We start from the raw sequence: 23,511 nt of genomic DNA on the forward strand, positions 1-23,511 counted from the left end.
ACGGTCAGTGTTTAAAAGCGAACATATTGAAGGCATGTTTAGATGGTAAAAAGGAAAGGATGAAGGCTGTCTGTGAATGCAGGATGGAGTAAGGCCCAGGTTTCTGGGTGGATTAATGAGTTAAATGATGGTCCTTCTGTGCTCTGAGGAGGGAAAGCTGCAGAGGGAGTTCTGTGGAAAACTGATGAGTTCAGCTGTGGGTAAAGTGAAAGGTTGCTAGATGTGTGGTCTGGGAGCTCAGGTGAGAGCCAGTAGTGAATAGGGGGAGGTGAGAGGGACTTTCAAATAATTCTGTCTTGTGAACATACAAATAAGTATGAGTAATGACACAATTAACACCTCTATATTCTGGATTTAAAGCCCAGTAACATTTTGCTATACTGACTGCAGAGGTTCTTAATATTTTTTAATAGAAATAAGTAGAAACAAAATAGTGGAGTTAGTGAGCATCTTAGAGTAGATATGTGTCCTTGTATGTATTTTTATACCTCATCTGTTTATAACCATAATCTACAAAAAGTTATCTTGCTTAGCATAAGAGTTAAACACAGGGACGTGACACACACTGTTGGGGGTTGAAGCTGATCTTCTCGGGCAAATTATGGACCCTCTCTTTGCCTTAGTTGCATCGTCTGTGACTGCCCCAGGGCCCTTCATCACAGCTGATTTCCTAGAGTAGATGTTGGGAGGGAGGCTGCTGAAGGGATTAAGAGGTGGCAACTGCTAGGGATATTGAAGAGAGAGACAAAAACAGATTAAAGCCGATAAACTGAGTACAAATACCATCGAAATAGAAGGAATCCCGCAGTGTTTTGAGCCGCTTATCATAAGAGAAAGAAAATCACGTGGATCCAAAGCTCTTGAGCATATGAGTATTGTGGGTGGGAGGGTGTCTTTATAAAAGTGTTGAGAAAAGGCCTCTTTGATTTCCTTGGCATTACCAGTAAGGATGGGGAGCAGAAGCGAAACCCTCTGCTTCACAGTTGAAGGTGCTGTTTTGTGCGAAACTGACCAAAGTTTGGAAACCAGTCATCAGCGATGCTGGCAAATGAAGAGGCTTCTAGATTGGGTGGGGCACTTGCTGTGACTTCCAGGTGACCTGCTGGCTGGGGGCTGTGAGGCGGGCAGTAGTTTTGCAGGGTGGCCCGGGCATAATCCCTGGCTCTGATGCTGCTGGTCTGATTAACAGATCTGGGCGCACACTGTCCTAATGGGGCAGCTCGGGATGTGGCCTGGGACACCTGCCATGCTGAGAGCGAGAAGAGGGCTCCCCTGAGGGGGTGTCCCTGCGGAGATTGGAAACCTACACCTGCAGGGGAGGAAGAGCCTCTGAGCAGCGGGCCGGATGCACAGGCAAGACCAGCCTGAGCAATGAGGTTTCCGGGAGCCGGAAGTCATACAGTGGCCCAAACGGCCTTGTTCCTGAGAGACTGGAGGGAATAGATGCTGAAAAGGCAGGCTAGGGTCAGACCCTGTGGTGGGTTATGAGTGACAGGAGAGGATTGTTCAGGCAGGCATGAGAGAACCCTGTGGGCGTCCCAGCTGGGGTGTCACGCCGAAGGGAAGAACAGAGATATAGACTTTGCCACTTATTAGCTGTGTGACTTTGAGCAATATCACCCCACATCTCTCTCTATATATGTTCATTTGTAAAGTGACACAGTGACAAGGTCGTGTCATCAGAAGTATTAGCTTAGCTCTGATCCTCTTTGTCCAGTCCTGTCAGTGCTTCCCTGCAAGGTACTGCAACGGCTGCCCTTACCCTGAGACGGGAGGGCATAGAGGGACAATGTAATTCCCGAGGGCAGGAAGGGGTTGCCTTAAAAGCAGACATGTAACCGCCTGCAGCTGCAGACCTGCAGGCAGTTTGGTTGACGGTCCTTGAGAGGACTTTGGAGGCCTTAGCGTCGTCTTAAGTCTTGTTTCCCCTTGGGGACCGGATTTGCCTTTGGGGATTGATGTTGAAGATTTGAGCTTCTGCAAAGCTGTTTTCAGAGATGTGTATATACGTAAAATATCATATAAAATAAAATGATTTATTTAACGTGTGCGACTTTGTAGCTGTTAGAAACAGCTCTGTTGGCCTGGTCTCCACGGAGGACACCAAGGGTGAGCAGAGCGTGCAGGAGGGCAGGCAGCCTGCAGTGCTTCTGTGGGGTGTTCTCCCCAGCAGGGCGCTCTGCTGAGTTGAGTCTTCTATGAGTTTGGTTGCCAGAGGAGCAGACAGCAAATTAATGAGTTCTGGAGGGATTGTATAATGACAGGAAGAAATAGGAACCTGGAGATTTTCCAGACTAAAACACGCTTTTGGTTCCTGATTCAGTGTGTTCCATTACAGAACTGATGAGTTGTGTCTATTCTGGAACGTCATTGAAATAAACGTTCAGCCTAAATGTTAAGGGCTTTTTTTATTTGGCTGGAGGACTCTAGCCGGGATGACATCCTCTCACATCACTCTGAGGGACTGCTCCCAAGAGGTAGGGGAGGAGCTAGGATATATAGAAGCATACAACAAGGACCAGGTAATTGGAACAATAAAATATTGCTTGTTATCTAAAGAAAACCAGATATCTCAAGTTCAAGTATTTACTGCTTTTCTATGTATGGTGAGAAGCAAACATCTGGGTCTTTGAATTCATTCTTTTGGCAAGCACCTGGCTATCTAGGGCCAGTATCCTGTCCTTTCTTACTCTGAGTCTGCTCAGAGGGCACCACTGTGAGTGGCTGAGAGGCCGGGCTGCAGGCATGTACTCGCTGGGGGTTGGCAGCAGCCGCTGATGACTTGGATTCAGCATTCTTTGTTTACTGTCATGGATGCAGTATTTTCATTCACATTGTAGTATTTTCATTCACAGTGTTCCCCCTTGGTCCTAAATTCGACCAATATTTTGAGAGACATTTCATGACCAATTTTGTCCCACGGTGCTAGGATGGCTCATTCCTAGTTCAGGTGAAGAATCTTCTGAGTTGCCATTCAAGGTGTAATTTTTTTTATCAGGCCCTGTTGATAACTAACAGTTATCTGGATCACCTGTCTTACTAGTCTATTATGATCCAGAAAGTGTTAACCCTTCTTTGCTCATTTCCATACCTAGAATCACACTATTATATTTATTTTATTCAGGGTTATAAATTTTATCTGTTTCTTCAAGATGTTTAGCCATCATCAATCTTGTGGGCCTAGTTACACATTGGGAAATGTAACAGACAACAATTTTATAAAATAGACAGGTTATAAATAATACAGCTAGTAATGTTAATAAAGTCACGAGTAAGAATTTAATAGTCGAGAAGTTGTATTTTTGGGTTAAAATTTTGCTTGTGTTTCTGAGTTTGATCCTATGAGAAAGTTCATATTTATGGTCAGGGTCAGAGCAGGTATTAATTGGCCAGGTGAAATCTCCCACCTTGTAAGATCAACGGTGGCCTAAACAGAACTATAATTTCTTTTTAGAATAACATTTCTGAGGGCTATCTAGTTAGAGCCTTGGAGTAGGGAAACCCACCAAGGTAACACAGAAGTACTAGACAGGTAATTTATCATAAACTTAACAAGTGGAGTAGTTCATAATCAAAGGTTGGAGAAATTATCAAAGTAATTGGTATACAGTCCTGGTCCGGTGTCTTGGGTCAGCTGTCTAGCTCAGATGGCGTCTTCTTCTCATCCTGGTCTGGTAGCTTTTTCTCCATTTGGGCATTGTTTTAAGGTGAGCAGTGCTCGATAGGCCAGTGCACTGCAGGGGATGTTTCTGATAGGAAATGAATCCGAGACTCCGTTTCCTTCAGCTTTGGTTTGTATGGTCTAGTTAAGAGTACCTGAAAAAGGGTCCTTCCATTCAGGTTGGAGGCAGTTCTTTAAGTCATGCCTGTTGCAGTATGTATAATCCCCTGGCTGCAGGTCATGAGGCATTGGAACTTTACCCAAGGATAGATTACTGAGCTTCAGAACAAACCTAGAGTATCCTTTTCATAATTCAATTAAACTGTACCGTAATGTGACATAACAGCAAGGAATGATCTGGGAACTGTCTTAGTAAATATGGACCTCAATTAACAAAACTAGAATTTGATATCCACTAAAATATAATTTTTTTCTCTCTTAAGTTACCCTCAGTTTTCTCAAATATAGCCAAATCAAGATTAATTTTTTACAAGTTAAGCTTGATTATTTGATCATATAGGCTTTTTTAAATTGGCTGTGTTGGAAGTTTTAATACGGAGTCTCAGGGTAGAATGCTAAGGTTTTCTAAGGCCAAGAAAGCCACGTCAAGGCTTTTCATGGGTTTCTGCCTTACAGATTTAGGTAAATTCTTTTCTCTTTAAAATCCTTAAAATACCTTTATACTCCTATATCTGTTAGGAGATGATCTCCCTAATTTGTTTGATAAAGCCACTGGGGACCTAAGTGTTTTTAGTCTCTTGAGGGATCAGATAGAGAGAAAAGATAACTGTTCCAAGTGTGATTACATAGGTATAATGTATCAAATTGCTGTGAACCATAACTAGCTTAAGGAGAAGAGATTCTTTATGTCTGGGAAACAGGTTAAAAGCCACTAGTATTTCAAACAATATCAAAAATTATAACCATATTCAACAGGTTAATCAGTCCCATGTAACTAATTCTTTTAATGAGAGTTTTCATTAGAACTTTAAAATGTCTTACCCAGTTTAGTTCACTGCTATAGTGTGAAATTTATTAGAAATCAGTAAATCTCCTTGAAGAGAAAGCATTTTGCAAAACCATCAGAAGAAAACAATTAACTGTCTATAAATGACAAAAGATTTAAAAGCATGGTTAAACACCATTACACTATAATCAATAAAGAAACATGTTCTCTATACCCATAATTATCACTGGTAACATTTCAGATATACCAGAATTTTAGGGAGTCCATATAATTTCTACAATATCTATATTAATAATATTGGCTCATTCAATATAACCTTAGAAGTTTTATGATTCATTTGACAATTCCATGTTATTTAAAATGCCAAATGAAAATTTATAGTTTAAAATCTCTCTTTGGGATATTTCAGGGGCCTTCTGTAGCATCCCAAACTTAACTGGAGATTAAAAGAATTTTAATTAATTAAATTAATTTTTATTTAATTAATTAGAATTTTATATTTGGGGAGCTTTTTGAAAGATTTCAGAACACTTGGTCAGATAAACATATAGATCACTGTAAAGTAGTACTAATTCATTAACAAGAAAATACGTCAAATGTAAAGGCAGAACAGATCAGCTAAGTGGTATAAGAAGTTTTACAATCTGTTACTGAAGGTGGATTAACATTTTAAGAAAATTTTTTCCTCTTAACAGAGAGAAAAACAATTCTAATCTTGTACCAGCTTACTTCTAAGATTCATTTACGTTGCCCAATTTGTTTCTAAACTTAGCCAATTCTGACCATGTACAAAACTCTTTCCTCGGGGTTCCTTTTCCACAAGCCTTCCACAGCTTTCTATACTTATATTAGTGTGTCCCTTATTTTTCTTCCATTCAGAAGTAACCAGGTTCAGGAGAAAGTCACTATTTCTCATTAACAAAATATAATTCCATTCTTATATCTTCCTTTACATATTTATATTACTTTCCTAGGATACTGAGATCATTCCCTTACTAATAGAGACTATTTCCGTGTGGCACCAACCATATATTAATATTTCTATACACCTTTAGTTTCACTGTAAGAGGAAGTTAAATGTTAAGTAATTCGTATTTCAATGTTATTTTATCTGAAAATGGCATAGCTATTTAATAAAATCTTGTAATTTAACTTAATTTAGCACAACACTAGAATTTAAAGATACCAAACATTTAGAGATTATCTTAAGCATACATTTTAAAAATATATTTTAAATATTTACCCAAAGCTCTCATCTCATTTGCATTTAATTTACTTAAAATTTTACCACAGCACATTACTTTTATTTCTTTTTTGACAAATCTGCAACAGATATAACAGGATCTTATTTGACTTTCATTAAACCTAGGTACAGTAAAGGTATTATACATAATATTGATGACTTTAAAGATGTCTATATTAATTAGAACATACTTAAACTAAACAATATCAAATATTATCTTAATATTGAATATTTTCCAATTCACATGACGCTGAAAGTCAATTTGTTCAGTTTTTATTTTAAAAATACTTAATGTTTAAGCTCTTATATTTTTATGTCAATTAAGCAGAGCTCTTTGACTTTGAATTTTTTTTCTTTAGCAGTAGAAATATCTCACTTCTATAATGTGTACACAGGCTTATAATCAGACAAAAGCTAGAGATCTCATAGCTTCACTTTAAAACTTACTTATAAGATAGGTATAATTATAGTTGGAGTAAGCTGAATTTGCTTGCTCAAATCACTAAGGCTTACTATTTATGAAACAGACAGTTAAAATTTCTTCACAAAGTCTGAAGGACCCGTCAGAGTTCTGAGTTCTAATATGCCAAAAATTTCTTGGCCTTAAGTTTTATTTCGTTGAGCTATTTAGGCTCAGTTCTAGGTCACTGTTTGTTGTATTTATATTTCTGATCTGCAAGACAAAGACACTGACTTCCAGGTCCCCAGATAACTGCTCTGTCACCCAGGCCGTATTTTATCTCCTTAATTGGCATTTTTGTATCAGTGAGAAGAGCTGTAAACAAAGAATTCCATGTTTTAAAACTTTAAGGTTTACTTAATTATGTCTTCCAAAACTTGCATAAGGCATTTAGTAAGGTCTCTTTTCCTTGTGTTATAAGTTAAACCCAGGGTAAACCTGTATTTTTTTATTAGCCACTCAAATTAGTTTTTAGTTTTACATTATATTGGAAGGCTTATGTAACTATATTGGTTTATTTTAATTTGTTCAATTAATATTTTCATAGGGACAGATATGTGCCCAGCCTTATAATACCAAGAAGGGGAAGCGTTTTTCCTCTGAAACATATGTATCCCACAACATAAGCAAAAGTTTTGTTTAAAGACCATTTAAATATACCAATTTCACAAACTTTTATCTCAATTTTATTAAATCTTATACCTTTAATTTTTATATTTATTAAGTTTAATCAATAATTCTTATTTCTAGAAGGAGTGCAAGTATCCTTTTTTTTGTGTGTTTGCATTGTATATAATTTTATAGAAGTCTCTAGGATGCCCAAGTTTCAGCCAAAGAGCTTAGGCACTTCTCAGTTTTTAATTTCATTAATTGGTCTGTTATCCCAATTATTGATCAAGTATTTCAGTCTATATATACATATATTTTAAACTGTGGTAAATAAAATGGACTTGTTTGAACTTTAATCTTGGGGGGGAGTAGGCGAACTATTTGGCCCTTTTTTTTTTAACTTTACGTTGTGTAGTATCAAAACCTTGTTTGTAAATCCAAAAATGTCCATTTTATTTATTTGATTCAAAATAACCATATAAAAATATTTATCCTTTCGGGATAAGCCACTTATTATTTTTTCGACATTTTTACAATCATTTTTCCAGTTATTCAACCTAATTAACATTAATTATCCTAAATTTTTATTAGCATATCTAGAAACATTTATCGGGAAGGAAAAACACAAATGTAGCTTTTCAAACCAGTTTTATTTTTTTAACTAAGTTCTTAGGTTAACCATTAGATATATTTTTCTACATTTAAACTTGATTTTAATAGATACCAATAAAACAGCTGTTTATAATGAGATCTCTTTAAACTTTCACGAATTAAAAAGTTTTTCCAAATTAAAAAATCCATCATATGGCCATCAAATTATATACAAATATATATATATATATATATATATATATATATATATATATAGTGATTTTAAACCAATAAGATGAAGAGGCCCTTCCACATGAGAGTCGGGGTGTTGCCTAAATGAAATTCAAAGGTTTACTCTCCAAAAGCTAAAAGCCATTGTGGTCCAAGCTGATGCAACAAAGTTTAAGATGACAAAATATCTGAAAATTGGTACAATCAAAGAATTGCTTAGAATCCCAATTTATTTGCGTGGCCACCATATGTACACAATACTTGAAACTTTTGTATGGCGGAGTCCAAGGTTTCCTTTAAAAAATAAACTAAACATACATATACATACATACACACACTTAAAACACACAAATATAAAACATTTAAATTTCAAGGACACAGGAAGAGAAATCCAAGTTCCCCCTAAAGGGGATTTTGTTTTTATAAGTTCAGAATTCCAAAAAATGCTTTTATCAGGCCTGGTTAGTTATTTTCAGAGTAAGTTTTTTTTTTCCTTATTCCCAATTAATGTTGTAAGTTTTGTATGTACATAAGCCTGGCTGGGGTAATAGTTGGAGACTGGCAATCTGTCATTTATTTTTCTTTTCTTTTCTTTTCTGTTCTTTATTTTTTTTGAAAGTTCTATTCCCCATTGTAAGGTCGGGTTCTCAAAATAAATTTGCTAGTAAGATTTCCCACAGGGACAACCTTGTGGCATGAAGTCTTTGTCTCTACCACTACTGGAAGACTCTCTGTCACCCGAGAAAGCTGTCACCAGCCAGGAGGATGTTCCGAATTTTGGAGTTGAAAGTTTCCTCATAAGAGTTTTACTTTTATCCTGAAAAATTCAATGGAGGTAACCAAATTGAGGAAAATATTAGACCAGAATCTTACCTAACCACTCAGTCCTGAACCCAGTGTCTTCCAACTTGGACTCACTCGGGATGTCTCCACTGGGTGAATATTTTCCTCATATGTTTCCACCAGCCCCACTTTGGACATATCCTCTAGGTGGGTATTTCCTATTACCTTTCAAACAGGCCCCACCCAGTATGTCTCCACTGGGTGGGTAATTCACCTCAGTTTCTTTCAACTGGAGGGCCACGTACCTGGATACACCACCAGATAAAACTTAGGATCATCAACCAATATGTGAGATCCGAGAACCAGGAGAGACTCACCCAAATTCATCTGGACTCCCCGAGGAGGCGGATGGGCACAAAGGGCCACTGCTGGTACCAAGGCTCCGGTTACTCGGAGAGTTCAGGTGGAGAGAAATCTGCTGTGGTGCTTCATGGTGTCCAAAACTGTTGACTGAAATACATGTGCAGTCTAAAAGTTAAGAGTTATGTTTTATTTGGCGGGAGGACTCGAGCTGAGAGGACAGCCACACAGAACTCTATGAGGGACTGCTCCCAAGAGGTTGAGGAAGAGCTAGGATATATAGGAGCTTTACAACAAAGACCAGGTTGTTGGAACAATAAAAGATTGCTTGTTATCTAAAGAAAGCCAGGTATCTCAAGTTCAAGAATTTAGTACTTTTGTATGTATGAGAGGAAGCAAATATTTGGACTCACTGAATTCATTTTTTAGACAAGCACCTAGCTATCTCGGGCCAGTAGCCTGTCCTTTCTTATTCTGAGTCTGCTCAGACGACACCATTGTGAGTTGCTGTAGCAGCTGGGCTGCAGGCCTGTCCTAGCTGGGGGGTGGTGGCAGCCTTTAATGTCTTGGTTTCAGTATTCTTTGTTTACTGTCATGGTTGCAGTATTCTCAATCACATTGTAGCATTTTCGTTCACAGACTGATTATGGATAATCTGCAACCTTGGAAAGCAACCGAGATGGAATTACTGCAGGTACCTTCTGCTTTAATAAGCCGTGTGCAAACATAAACATGGAGGAAGCATACACTTGGATTTGGTGGTGCAGGGAAGGGTTTCTGCACATTACAGGAGAACGCAATGCAGAAATCCTTAAGTCCACCTTTCTTTACTGTAGTGGATTCTGAGAACATTTTATGGTAATTAACCAACATTGACAAACGGCACAAATTGCATTTAAGGGCTGGCTGGCTGAAACTTGTGTATTGGACAGGTGGAATTCATAGGCAAGTGGTCAGGTGGATTGGAGAGAGATGGAGCCAAGGCCTGGGCCCAGATTCCAGTTTAAATCGCCATTTCTTCAACCTAGGGCCTTGGAATAGAATTCAAATTCTATTAACCTGTTGGTGAATCTGTGAAATTGGCATGATAATATTCGTTTCATTCTGGGATTGTTGTGAGATCTAAAGAGTATTATAGCACACATGAAGCACTTAACGCACTGGCAGTTAGCAGCGTTAACTGTGTGGGGCCGCCCCGCTTAACATGTGTCAGAGCCGTAAAGGCAGCATTTGTCTGTTGAGGATGCACTTGTAGCCCCTTGGCTAGGTTATGAATTTGGTGATTTCCTTTAATCCTTGTAACTCTATGTGCCATGGAAAGTTATTTTCATGGACAGATGAGGAATCTCATGGTAAAAAGACTGTATAATTTGCCCAAAATCAGACCATAATTTTGGGTTCAGTGGCCTCGGTTCAGCATGGGCCCCTGGGCCTTCTCCCCTCTCTGTTCAGCACCAGAGCCAGATATGGAGTCGGCTGTTTCCCTGCCCAGGGTATCAGGCAGGCCGCAAGACACATCTGGCCCTGTGCTGCTTGAGCAAAAACTCCGAGGAGAGACAGTTACAAAAGGGATAAACATAAAAACAGACGACAGCAAATTGTGATCAGCTCTGAGAAGGAAAGGAACACGTCTCGCCGTGCAGAGCTGGGAGCTTTCCCGTCGGGGCTGCTCTGGGGGTGTTCATCTCAGCTAAACAAGTTCTGCTGCTGCACCAAGGCAGGAAGGCAGGGCGCGTGTGGCCAGGTAGACAGGATCTCATTGATCGTACTCATTCCCCATTAAGCGGCAGCTTTCACGGGCACTTACCTAGTAAACAGATGTGGGCCATAATCATCACGCACTTTGCTTGGTAGTTTTATTTGCCCCAGCCTTGAGATGAGGTCATTGAACCTGGGGAGTTTGCTGCATGCCCGTGATTACCTTGCAAATACCCCAACGGTTCTTTCAATCTAGACTGGTGTGGCTGTCATGCCCCAGCCCTGTGAATGGCATCGTGTAGCTTCTCCCAAGTGGCCCAAATGACTGACATTGATATGCTTAATTTGTTGGAAATGGTATGTGGCAATAATAGAAAAAGGTAGTAAGAAATTGTATGGAAAACTGGAAAAAACCTATTCTTCCCCAGCTGGGGGAGCGTAACCTGTATCATTCACCCTACTCACTGCCTGTCACCTCCTCCCTGCCGACTCCGTGTTCAGAAGCCACTCTGAGCCTTGGGAGAACATTTTTCCTCATGACACTTTTGACTAGGACCTGCGACATCTCTGTCCCTGGTTAACTCTCTCTTCAAAGCCATTTAAATTTTTTGCAGGCTCCTCCACTCAGATGTAAGAATAGCCTCTTTAAACTTCTTGATGCAGCTCCTTAATGAAGATCTTGCGATGGAAACCTAACCAAAACTGGGATGTATGCACAGTGACTGCAACCTCAGCACATTGTGAGTTCATAATCAGAGGGGTGGGTGACTCAGGAAAGGCTTTTTTAAGGTAACAAGGGGAAAGTGAAAGGACGCAGGCTGTTTGAGAAAGAAACATCTCGGTCACAGCCAACAAGACACCTGTGTTCAGGATGGGGTGTGGCGAGTGCAGAGTTCTCACAAATAAAGAAGTGATGTGATGGGAGGGAGGACAGCTGGGTACTTTATTGGGGAGAAAAAAGTGGGCTGAACATTTCCTGGTTGAACAAGAGGATTGTGACATGATGTGCTTGTATTTTGGAGAGAAGGGTTTTGTGGGGACAGGCCTAGGATTACGCTGTCTGGCTGGGGAGTCAGCACAACAGAGAAACACAGAGATCCTGGCAGACCCCAAGGCCCAAGCTGGCGAGAGGCTGCCCGCAAATTGGAGCCCTGGAGGCTGGTTCTGTCCCTTAGCTGGGGACTCAGACCTCGCTTCACAGCCCAGTCCTGTTGATACAAGAATAAAAAGCGTTGGGCATGAGAAGGGCTGTGCCCCACGCTTTCGTTTAGCCCCTGGGATGTGCCCCAACAGATTTTGTTCTTTGACTTCATGCAGTAAAGAATTCAAGAGCAAGCCAGTGTTGAGTAAAGGTATATATATTCAGAGAGATACATTGAAATGCAAGAGAAACGTCACGAGGTGTGGGGGTTTGATGCACAGATTAGAAGTAGGTACACACTCCACAGACAGAGTGTGGGCCTTCTCCAAAGAGGGAGAGAGAGTGGTGACCGCGAGGTGGCGCTGTGTTGCTTTTTTCTTGGGCTTGGTGGTTTCATATGCTAATAAGTAGAAGGACCAGCCCTAGGGCAAGGGGCTGGGATTCCCAGGGAGTTGGCCATTTCCCACCCTTTGACCTTTTGTGGCTATCATTGGGACTGCCATGTGCCTGGGGCATGTTATTCACCACGTTACTATTACAATGGGTGTTTACTGAATCTCAAGATCTGCTAGAAGTTAAATCTCTTCATCCTGAGCCTCAAGGCCTATTGGGGGTTGAATCCTTTAACATTTTGATGTCAATTGCTGTGGCCTTCCTTGAATGGCTGTGCTCTTCCCCTTCCATCCTGTCTCACTGTGATGACACAAAGACAGCAAAGGTCGGGCTCTACCTGTGCTCCTGCATTTAACGGTGGGAGGTGTGTGGTGGGCTTATGATGACTCTGAGTGGTGAGAAGGATGTTTCAGATTTTCCAACGTGAGACATGGGGACCTGACAGCAGCCTCCGCAGATTTATCTCACGGGCATTATCCCTTGTGTTGTTATGGAAACAACAGGCCAGCCAAGAAACAAGAATCACTCAGAGGGTTGGAGTACTGAGATTTATTACGCTGGCGCGCTCAGAGGGGCTTCTTTTCCAAAGCTCTGAGCACCTCCAAGACGTGAACATGAGGTTTTATAGGGTTAATTACAAGTATGGGGTTATTAGCCAATAAGGCTCAAACAACAAAAAGCAAGGAATCAGTACACTTAAGCTTATCAATTTGGAACAGATCCCGTTACTGACAATTGTTGTCCTTGGATTTACGTGTTAGCTTATTAGCCCAGTAAACTGACACTAAACTTCAGGTTTACCAGGTAGCTCAGCAAAACTTAGATCAGTAAACCGACACTTATCACACTTAGATTTGTGACTTAGCTTGTTAGCCGAGCTGGGGTTTTCCTTCACAGTGTCACTTATCTTTTTTATTTTTCTTTTTATCTTTTATTTAAGTATTTAATCCAAATTTAATATCAGAGTTTTTTGGGAAAGATATTTCTCTTTATCTTTTCTTTAGGGCTCTTTTGGGGAGCAGGTAATTAGATGTATTTATCTGTTAGTGGAGGCCCTGGGGCTTGAACCCAGGACCCCGTGCACGCTAAGCACACGCTCTACCACCCGCCCCATCATCTTTTTGCTTTAGCTGCCAAGAATCTTACAGCTGAATTTCTAGTCGGCCTTTAACACTTGCCCTGACTTCATGTAATCCATTTTTATGAGTTTATCTCCCCCTGGTTTCATTTAAGTATTGAATGTCCATTTTCTCTTCACTCTCCGTTTTGCCTTTTTGTTGTTATGGTTTTTAAGCTGTGTTTAAAAAAATGTTTAAATTCTCTTTTAGCAAGAGTCTGAATGTAAATATATATGTAAACAAACAGCACAAATAAATGCTTTTATATATTCTAAGTTGTTTAGTAGTTACATAAAAACCGAATTGAATATTAAAGTGATAACATTTTAAAAATATTTTTTTAATTTTTTATAGAGATATAGCTGATTTAAAATATGATATTAGTTTCAGGTGTACAAAAATGCTCCATTTATAGTTACTGTAAAACATTGTCTGTATTCCCTGTGTTGTAAGATACATCCCTCTAGCGTGTTTACATTACATGTTGCAGTTTGTGTAAGAAAGTTGGGTAACGCAGAGTCTGGTACGTGGCTGTGTCTGACTCAGGTTCACGCTCACCCTGCCTGTCAGAGCTCAGGCCTTCACTCCTTTCTGCAGGGGAGCCAGTGGAGGCAGCTCTCATCAGTGCTGGCACCACCCTCTGACTGGCAGTGACAGCAGTGACTGTGTGTGGACGTGCAAATTGTTGTTCCAAGAGCTTTATATGCGTTTCTGAATTTAATAATTAAAGCCCTCCTGTGAGGAAGCGTTTTAAGTTTTTAATGCATAATGCATTTTATTTTGATATTGATAGATTTCAAATCTCCGGAAAATTTACAGGAGTACTACAGTAAACGCTTAGATACAGTTCACCTTAAAAGGCACTATTTGGCTTTTTGTGTCTGGCTTATTTTAACATAAAATTTCAAGGTTCATCCATATTGTAGCCTGCATCAGTACTTTATTCTTTTTGTTTGATAATATCCTTTTCCATTTTTTTTGGTTTTAGTCTATTTAAAAATATTTTCATTGAAGTCTAGTCAGTTTATAATGTTGTGTCAGTTTCTTGTGTACAGCACAACACTTCAGTTAAATAGGAACATACCTGCATTCATTTTCATACTGTTTATAAACATAAGATACTATAAGTTATTAAATATATTCCCCTGTGCTATACAGTATAAACTTGCTGTTTATTCTTTACATACTCAGTATCTGCAAATATTGAACTCCCAATTTATTCCTTCCCACACCCTCCCCCCTCTGGTAACCATAGTTTGGTTTCTGTGATTCTGTGTCTGTTTCTGTTCTGTAGATAAATTTATCTTATTGTTTCTTTTTTTTTTTTTAGATTCCACATGTGAGCAATCTCATATGGTATTTTCCTTTCTCTTTCTGGCTTACTTCACTTTGAATGACATTCTCCATGTCCATTGATGTTGCTGCAAATGGCATTATTTTATTATTATATTATGGCTGAATAGTAGTCTATTGGACAAATATGCTACAACCTCTTTATCCAGCCATCTGTCAGTGGACATTTCGGTTGTTTCCATGTCTTGCTATTGTAAATAGTGCTGCTGTGAAGATTGGGGTGTAGGTGTCTTTTTGAATTAGGGTTCCTTCTAGATATATTCCCAGGTGTGGGATTGCTGGGTCACCTGGGAGGTCAAGGTTTTGTCTTTTGATGAACCTCTATACATTTTTCCACAATGGCTCCACCAAACTGCATTCCCACCACAGTGTAGGAGGGTTCCCAATTTTCCGCAGCCTCTCCAGTATTTATTGTCTGTGAACTTCTGAATGATGGCTATTCTGACTAGTGAGAGGTGATACTTGATAGCAGTTTTGATTTGCATTTCTCTGATAATGATATTGAACATTTTTTCATGTGCCTACTGGCCATTTGTGCGTCTTCATTGGAGAAATGTTTCTTTAGGACTCCTGCTAATTTTTGAATTGAATTGTTTGTTATTCTTTCTTATTAAGTGTAAAAGCTGTTTACATATTCTGGGAATTAAGCCCCTAGCCGTTTCATTTATTGCAAATATTTTCTCCCATTCCATAGGTTGGTTGTCTTTTTGTTTTGCTTACTGTTTTCTTAGCTGTGTAAAAGTTTGTAAGTTTAATTAGATCCCTCTTGTATATTTTTGGTTGTTTTTCTATTGCTTGAGTAGACTGCTCTAGGAAAACATTGCTGAGATGTATGTCAGATGTTTTGCCTATGGTTGTTTCTAAGAGGTTTATAGTGTCTTGTCTACATGTTTAATTCTTTAACACATTTTGAATTCATTTTTGTGTATGCTGTGAGGGAGTAGTCTAACTTCAATGATTTACATGCAGCTGTGCAGTTTTCCCTACACCATTTGCTGAAGAGGCTGTCTTTACTCCATTGTATGTTCTCACCTCCTTTGTCAAAGTTTCAATGACCAAAAGTTTGTGGGCCTATTCTTGGTAAATTTGTTTATCCGTTCATTGATGGATGGATATTGTTAGTAACTTTTGGCTACTCTGAATGATACTGCTATGAATATTGATGTGAAATTTTTTATGAGAATATGTTTTCATTCTTTTGGCTGTACAATTGGCCCTCCATATCTGTAGTTTCCACTACATGGATCCAGATGGCTGATTGTAAAGGGACTCGAACATCCTTGGATTATGGTATCCAGGGTGTGGGGTTCCTGAAACCAACCCCCCAAGGATACTGAAGGATGACTCTTTATGTAGGAGTGGAATTGCTGAGCCATATAACTCTAAGCTTTTGAGGAAATACCAGACTTCTCCAAAGAAGCTGCACCATTGTCCCTTTCCCCTGGCCGCATATGAGGTTTCTCTGCCTCCTGAACGACATTTGTTATTGTCCATGATTTGGTAATAACTATCCTAGTGGGTGTAAAATGAGATCTCATTTTGATTTTGATTTGGCTAGTGATGCTGAGCATCTTTTCATATGCTTATTGGCCATTTGTATATGTATCTAAATTCGTGGTAAATTTAAAAATTGGGTCTATTTTATTGTATTGTTCAGTTGTAAGCATTCATTATATATCCTGGATGCTACTCTCTTATTAGATACATGCTTTGCAAAATTTTTCTTCCATTCTGCACATTGTCTTTCACTATAATTTTTTAAACATTAAAACAATTTCTTTACAGGGGATGTAGTTAGATGTAATGATTTATTTTATTTTTCTTGCTAAGCACGCACTCTCTGACTTGAGACACCCTTTTCCCCCGTCATTTCACTTTCTTGATGATATCCTTTGTAAGAAAAAGGTTTTAATTTTGATGAAGTCCAGTTTATCTGCTTTTTTCTTCTATCAATTGTGCTCTCGGTATTGTATCCAGGAAACCAAAGCCTATCCTAGGACCACAAAGATTTATACTGTGTCTTCTTTTAGAAAGTTTATAGGTTTAATTTTTACATTTCTGTCTGTGATCTATTTTGTTTTAATTTTTATTTGTTATATAAAATATGGGCGTTCAGATTCCAGATTGATTCTTTTGCCTGCAGATACCCAGCTGTCCCTGCACCATTTGTTGAATAGACTATTCTTTCAATGGGGTGTTTTTGGCCCCCTTGTGGAAAACTGTCTGTAAGTGTAAGTTTTTCCCCCTGGGTTTTTATTGTGTCTCATAGATTTATTTATCCAAACTTATGCCAGTATCATACTGACATATTACTATAGAATTTTAGTACCCTTCAAAGTGAGTCCCCCAACTTTACTCTTCTTTTGCAAGGTTGTTTTGGCTATCCTGGGCCCCTTACACGTCCATATGAATTTTGGGATCAGTTTTTCAATTTTTGCAAAGAAGTCAGCTGGAATTTTGCTAGGGATTCCACTGTATATGTAGATCATTTTGAGGAGTCTTAACATTTTTAATAATATTGTCTATCATTCCATGAAAATGGGATGTATTCCATATATGTAGATCTTTTAAAATTTATTTTGGTGATACTTCAAATATTTCAATGTACAAATCTTGTAAATTTTTGTTAAATGTATCTCTCATTTTATTTTTAATGCTGCTGTAATTGGAAATGCTGAGTTTCTTATGGGTGGGACTATATATCAATCTTCTTATTTCTAGAAGTCCTTAACAGCAAATACCCTAGGTATATATTTGCTACATAAATCTATCCACAACTATTCCCCGCCCCGTGTTATAAGAAACCAAGACCCAAGTTAAGCTACCTGAACACCTATGTGGAAATGTGAAATGAGACCCTTGGGTGGGGCTTTGTGCAGATGATACTGGAGCTTATTCAGAATGGCTTCATCGTAATTCCTTTTAAACAACCCTTTCGGTGTATTTAGTCAGATATATTAAGAACATGCCCTATTGATGTGCGGAGTAGCTAAGACTATGATGTTCAAATAATTTCTAGTGAGAGTATTGATCTTGAAACCTAATTTGCATCAATCATTGAAGATTTAAGTTTCAGGAGCTTTGACTAAAGAACACCTGTCTTTAATCAATAATGACAACTAAATGCTCAAGCAACATGTAAGAGCTTGAGCAAACTGCCCCCGCCCCGTAGTGCTGGGTGGCTGCAGCTGTAACTGGAGTCAGCGCTTACCTCTCCCAGTATGCTTGTGCTGATCTGTTCAAAGGGGATCGTCCAACAGTTTGTCAGTAGTCTGTTGGACAATGTTATAAAACATTGATTGAAGGTTGCTGGAATGCAATATATTCTTATTAATATTAATTAAGCACATATTGAGTGCTTATTGTATGATGGAATTGTCCCTCAGCCTCACATGAATATTATTTCTCATAAAACCTCACATATTTCCTTGTTATTCTCACTTTACAGATAAGGAGACTGACAATTAGGTCTCTCTTTTGGGGGGAGCTCATTATCACTGATGGGAAGTTATAAGGAAACAGATATTGATTCATCATGAGAAAACATTTTTCTGAGGGTCAGCAAAGAAGAAGATGAACACTGAAGAAAATGATCATTGTTCTAGTGAGACAAGCCCTGGGTTGTGCGGAGTCAGCATCCCTGTCCTAGACAAGGCACGTGTAGAGCTGCGTAGTGGGTGAGGCGGCGCGGCCGCGCAGGGAACGCGGATGCTGGGGCCTTAGGCTGTGCTCAAGCCCGGTGGGGCTTTCTCCTAAAGGCAGTGGACCATCATTGACAGATTTTAAGTAGGAGAGTGGGGTGATCTCGTAGTTCACTTTTGTCTTGTAGAATGCTTAGAAACATTTAGAAGGCTTGGCAGGAGGTGATGTGATGAGTCAGAGTAGGGTGGGTGCGAGGTGTAGCAGTGTTCAAGTTTCAAGTTGTTTTCAGGCCCAGGCCTGTGGCTCAGTAGCCGTGTCAGTTTGAATGACGCACGCAAGGAAGTGAAACAATTTATCTAATCAATTGAAGCAGTGATGTACCCAATTCCCAGGACTGTTGTGGAGATCCAGTGAGATAACGTTTGCAGTGTGCAGCGTGGTCCCCAGCACAGAGTCAGTGCTGAGTGAGTGTCAGTGAGTATCTGGTAGCTCAGGTGTGGGTGGTGGGATTCGGTGACTGAGGATATCTGGGCCCTGAAGGAGGGGTCCATTCACATCTGTGAGTGATGGGCCTGAGTTGGGAGAGGCATGGAGACCTTACCCCCCGACCAGAGGCCCTGGGCAGGACGGCTATGGGAGGAGAACCATGAAGTCAGCTCTTTGCAGGTGGAGTTGGAGGTGTCCTTGTGACATCTAAGTGCAGTGTCACGAGCTGAAAGAGGAGGTCTGGGCCCAGGCTGTGCATTTTCCCATAATGTCAACTCCTGAGGATGCCGAAGTATTGATCACTGAACAGAAGTCATACTTTACAGGACAAATGAATATTAGTATCAGCTCTGTCATCAAAGCTCACGTCTATTAATTCATCACTCAGTTTGCTAATTGGGTACTTACAGAGCTCACTTCACCGTCCTCCCGTGGGCTCAGGCTCCACAGAAAAGAGCTGGTGTGTCTCCCTCTTTTCCAGAAGAAGACACATTTAGCTTGTAGCCTTCTGTACTTTGCTAGACTTAGGATATTAGTTTGTTGGTTTAATTGTTTTTTCTGTTGGCCATGTCCTGACAGGAGAGTAATTTTACCTCATGGTCATGTTTCAATTAGCTGTTACTGAGAAGTGCTGATCTGATACATAGTGTATGTATTATATTAAATTTGTAGAGAAGTTATAATTTTTCTGTCTTTGCCCTTTAATTTTGTTTGCCCCTTCAGTGTTCTATCCTTTTTGGGGCCTTATATTTTTTTAATTAAAAAATGTCTGTTAACAGTTAAGAAAACAAAAGCAAAGAAAAAATGCACATGAGAGCTAAATTTAGAAAATGTCTAGTGTGTTTTCTATCTCGGCAATGGAGGGTTCTAGAAACTCGTGAAAAGTTTCATTACACAAGTTCCTTAAAATGCTGGTTAAGAAATAAAACCTTCCTTCCTCATCTTTCAAGCTGCACAACTTATTGTCAAGAAAGTGAGGGGAAATTCTCAGAAGACAAGAAAAACGAGAAAGCAGGGTTTCTGGGAGATATGCGAGCCTTAGAATCCCTCGGGTGTTGGTTCGCTCCTGAACTGATTTTCAGTTGCCTTGACAGGAGGGCAGGATGTGAGCCCCAGGCCTCTCACACTAGGAGTTGGATGGGGGTTCATATTATGGGCCAAGCCCATCCTGAGGATCTTGGTTTACTAAAGGGTGAAAGAGGAAAAAAAAAATTCCTCAAGACAAGAAAGTAAGGAAAGTCAATTTTGTTGGAAGAGGGGAAAAATAACAAATCCAAAGTAAGGATATAGTTTAAAGCTGTTCTGGCATGAGAGTGACCACAAACTCCTGGCAGAAAAGCACAGCTACTCCTTGATTGATAAGTTGTGTTTTGAATGAATCAGTGAACAGCCATTCCGAAAAAGGCCTCCAGAGTCTTGTGGATCAAGATACTGGACAGCAAACACCTCTCTTCCAAGGTCTCATTCAAATACCCTGAAAGGTTTTAAAGGAAAGAAGCCATAATCATAGTTCTATTTATTGACATTTCTATATGCTACGAATTCAGAGGTGACTATGAAGTTGTCTCCTCTTTTATGGACCTTACTTTCTTTTTGGGGAGATAAAATGACATAGTTGGTTATCTTGGTGAGGGAGGTGTTAGTCTGTTGCAATTAGTCAGGAGAGGAGATTAAGAAACAGTGAAGGGTGGGTGAACTTTTTAGCTGAGGACAGTCTTGTTCACTTGGCTTTTAATTGCAGGCTCAATGAGCTGTCCCTGGAGGGAATAGATCTTACGGATGATGAACTTAGCTCAGGCCACTTTGGAATGTACAAGTGAACCTGGAGTAAGACAGTCAAATCTGTGCAGACATTAAAGTTCACTTGAACGTGTTCCATCCCTGAGCCAAAGATAGGACAAATATGCAGCACTTCTTGAAGACAGAGGAGTGGTTTTTAAGGTTCTTCAAGAATGAATCCCAGGGAACCGAGATGGCCAGTTGTCAAACTGAGACTTTTTTCTTTGGACGGTGTACCCAGCAAGGGTATTGGACTTTTATATGTTTCCATTTGTCTTTAATACATGTCTGTTGATGAGGACGTGGGCACAAGTGTTTGACACCTTGTCGAGGCGATTTTGGATACCTGCCTAGAAGCACGGGCACAGTTGCTGCTGCGTCATACATCTTGCAGCCCATCCCTTTCTCTGGCTCTGTAATCACGGCAGAGTGGTTCCTTGTTGACCTGTCCATCTCCTCTGTGACATCAAACCCATGAAAAGACTGGAGCAAGTTAACTTGGCTTTGTTAAAGTCAAAGGTACAGATCAAATATGGAGTCAGATTTGTTCTTTCCTATTTCAGTAGTGCCATGGAGAAGGCAGTTTGGGAAGCTTTTGGTAGTGTCCTGGAGGCATTCTCTCTCAGCTTCTGGGCGCCTCTGTTGAAAACCCTTCATAGCTGTCTGGCCTGCTGGAAAAGCACACTGCTGTTTTACCCTGAAGATGTGTTCTGTTTATAATCTCATCTCTACTCCTTGGAAAACAACTCAAGAAAAACTCAGTTGGTTTTTCACCAGCCATGGGCAGGGGTGAGATAAACCGTGTTATTATTCCATAAAATAATAGTAATAATAGTAATATTAATAGTAGTAGCAGTATTAGTAGTAATAATAATACTAATAATAATAATTATATTAAAAGAATTCTTAAAACACGACTGCACATTGGAGAGAGTCAATAAATGCTTTATGGCTTAAATCAAAAGTGATGACTTAGTGATTCCATGGCTGCTGTATTTGCTATGCTAGTTACTCCTTTGTTCCATTACACATTTTTTTTAACTGAAAAAGAAATACAAGCAAATGGTTAAAAAAAAAACTCAAACAGAGCACAAAAATACACAAGTGAAAGAAGTTTTCCCTCATCTTCTGTTCTTTCAGCCCTCTCTGGAGATGCCACTGTTTGCTATCCTTTGGGTGCTGTTCCAGATATGCTTTGCACATTCCCACATATGTATGTAAATTCCTTTAAAATTTTAGTTATTTTTAACTTAAAGGGATTTAAATCCTCAAGTGGCTTCTGGCCGTGTAATAGAACAGAACAAATCTGACTCCATATTAGATCTGTTCCTTTGAATTTAACCCTATGCTCTGTCTCCTAGGCTTCATCTTGCTTGTAAAACAATGTTGCCTAGAGCCTGAAATAAACAGGAGAGCCTATTCTGAAGGCTCTGACCTTTAAGGATATTTAACACTTTTTCATTCATTAAAAGATAGCAAATTGCATAATAGAAAATAACTTTTGTTTTGTTGGAGGATTGCAGGGATCTGACCCACGCAGATAGCTGCAAGAACAAAGGATTCTAAGAAGAAGGAATTCCTACACTAAGAAGTTTGCAACAACCAAGCACATAGGAAAGGAGCCTGAATTGTGACTTGGGGAGATGGTTTTCCAGGACATTAGTTTGCCATCGAGGTCTACAGAAACTTGCTATTCCGTGCCCCAACATCTGGTCTCCCAACTTATTGTCCTGTCCTGCACTGAGGAGAAAGAATTTCGACTTGGTAACACTCCTATCTACCTAGAAAGCTGGGCACTGCAGCTGAGTGTTATGGAAACAGTCCAGCCAAGAAAAGCACCAATCGGGGTGTTGGTGTACTCAGAAGTATTATGCCGGTGGGCTCAGAGGGGCTCCTGCTCCGAAGTTCTGAGCACCTCCAAGACGTGCACATGAGGTTTTAAAGGCTTAATTACAAGTAAGGGGGAATTAGCCAATAAGGCTCAAAGAACAAAAAGCAAGGAATCAGTACACTGGAGCTTATCAATTTGTAATAGATCACATTACTGACACCTGTTGTGCTTGGAATTACGAGTTAGGTTGTTAGCCCAATAAACTGACACTAAACTTCAGATATATGAGATAGCCCAGCAGAATTTAGATCAGTAAACCGACACTAATCACACTTAGATTTGTGACTTAGCTTGTTAGCCCAGCTGGACTTTTCCTTCACATGAGGACAGCTCTCCCACACCCAGGGAACTACTGTGAGCCCTTGATGTTTCCACTAGGGTTGGGTATGGTTTACCCAGGAGGGATGGGGACTATGCACCAACACTCAGGCAGTCTGCTCTGTCTGGGGCTCTGATCTTGTACCATCCCTCTCCCTGCCAGCCCAACACCTGGGACAGTGGAGCTAAGGCAGTGATCCTGCCTGCCTGTTTCCCAGCGTGTAAAAGGGGATTATGTACCTTTCCCAAGGTAGTTCTGAGCGACAACACCTGCGGGTGCTTGGTTCTCAGAGCAAGAGAAAACCCAGGTCCGCGTGGGGGCAATGGGTGTGATCCCCATAGGGTTTCTGCAGAAGCATCCGATGGAGGGCTGGATCAGGGAGGTAAAACTTGAGCTGCGGGACTTGAAGGGTTACAGAAGGGTACAGAGGCAGGTCTGCCACCTAGGGGTGCCCCAGAGGTAAAGCTTTTTCTCTCCAACTCCGCTAAGACCCTCCCCTCTCCAGATCCCTCCCTACTCTCTGCTCATCGTGTCCATCTGTATCTCTCCAATTTTCCCGTCCTCTCCACCCGCACCCATCTTCTCCCTCCCTCCCTGTCCCACCTTCTCTCACAGAACCCAGAGAGGATAGCTGGCCCTCCTGCGCATGCGCAGTCAGTGCCAAGTGGTCCGCTGGTTGGAAGCTCCATATCCTAGCCGGGGATCGGGCCCAATGGTTTCTCAACTCTGTCGCCCGGTAGGCCTTTGGTTCCTGTCTGGGGCCGGGGCCTCTGGCTGTGGAAGTGC

The 23,511-nt window shown here is 40.3% G+C and overlaps 2 protein-coding genes across 2 annotated transcripts in view; both read left to right on the forward strand.

Moving 5' to 3' along the window:
• Nucleotides 1–23,511, forward strand: part of LOC140686901 (trafficking protein particle complex subunit 9-like) — a 548,774-nt gene that overhangs the window by 520,141 nt on the left and 5,122 nt on the right. The gene's annotated exons all lie outside the window — the stretch shown is intronic.
• The window catches only part of LOC140686884 (trafficking protein particle complex subunit 9-like), a 245,434-nt gene that overhangs the window by 54,816 nt on the left and 167,107 nt on the right, over nt 1–23,511 (forward strand). The window lies entirely within an intron of this gene.

Source organism: Vicugna pacos, chromosome 18, assembly GCF_048564905.1.
Source record: "Vicugna pacos chromosome 18, VicPac4, whole genome shotgun sequence".
In the NCBI taxonomy this organism is placed as follows: Eukaryota; Metazoa; Chordata; class Mammalia; order Artiodactyla; family Camelidae; genus Vicugna; species Vicugna pacos.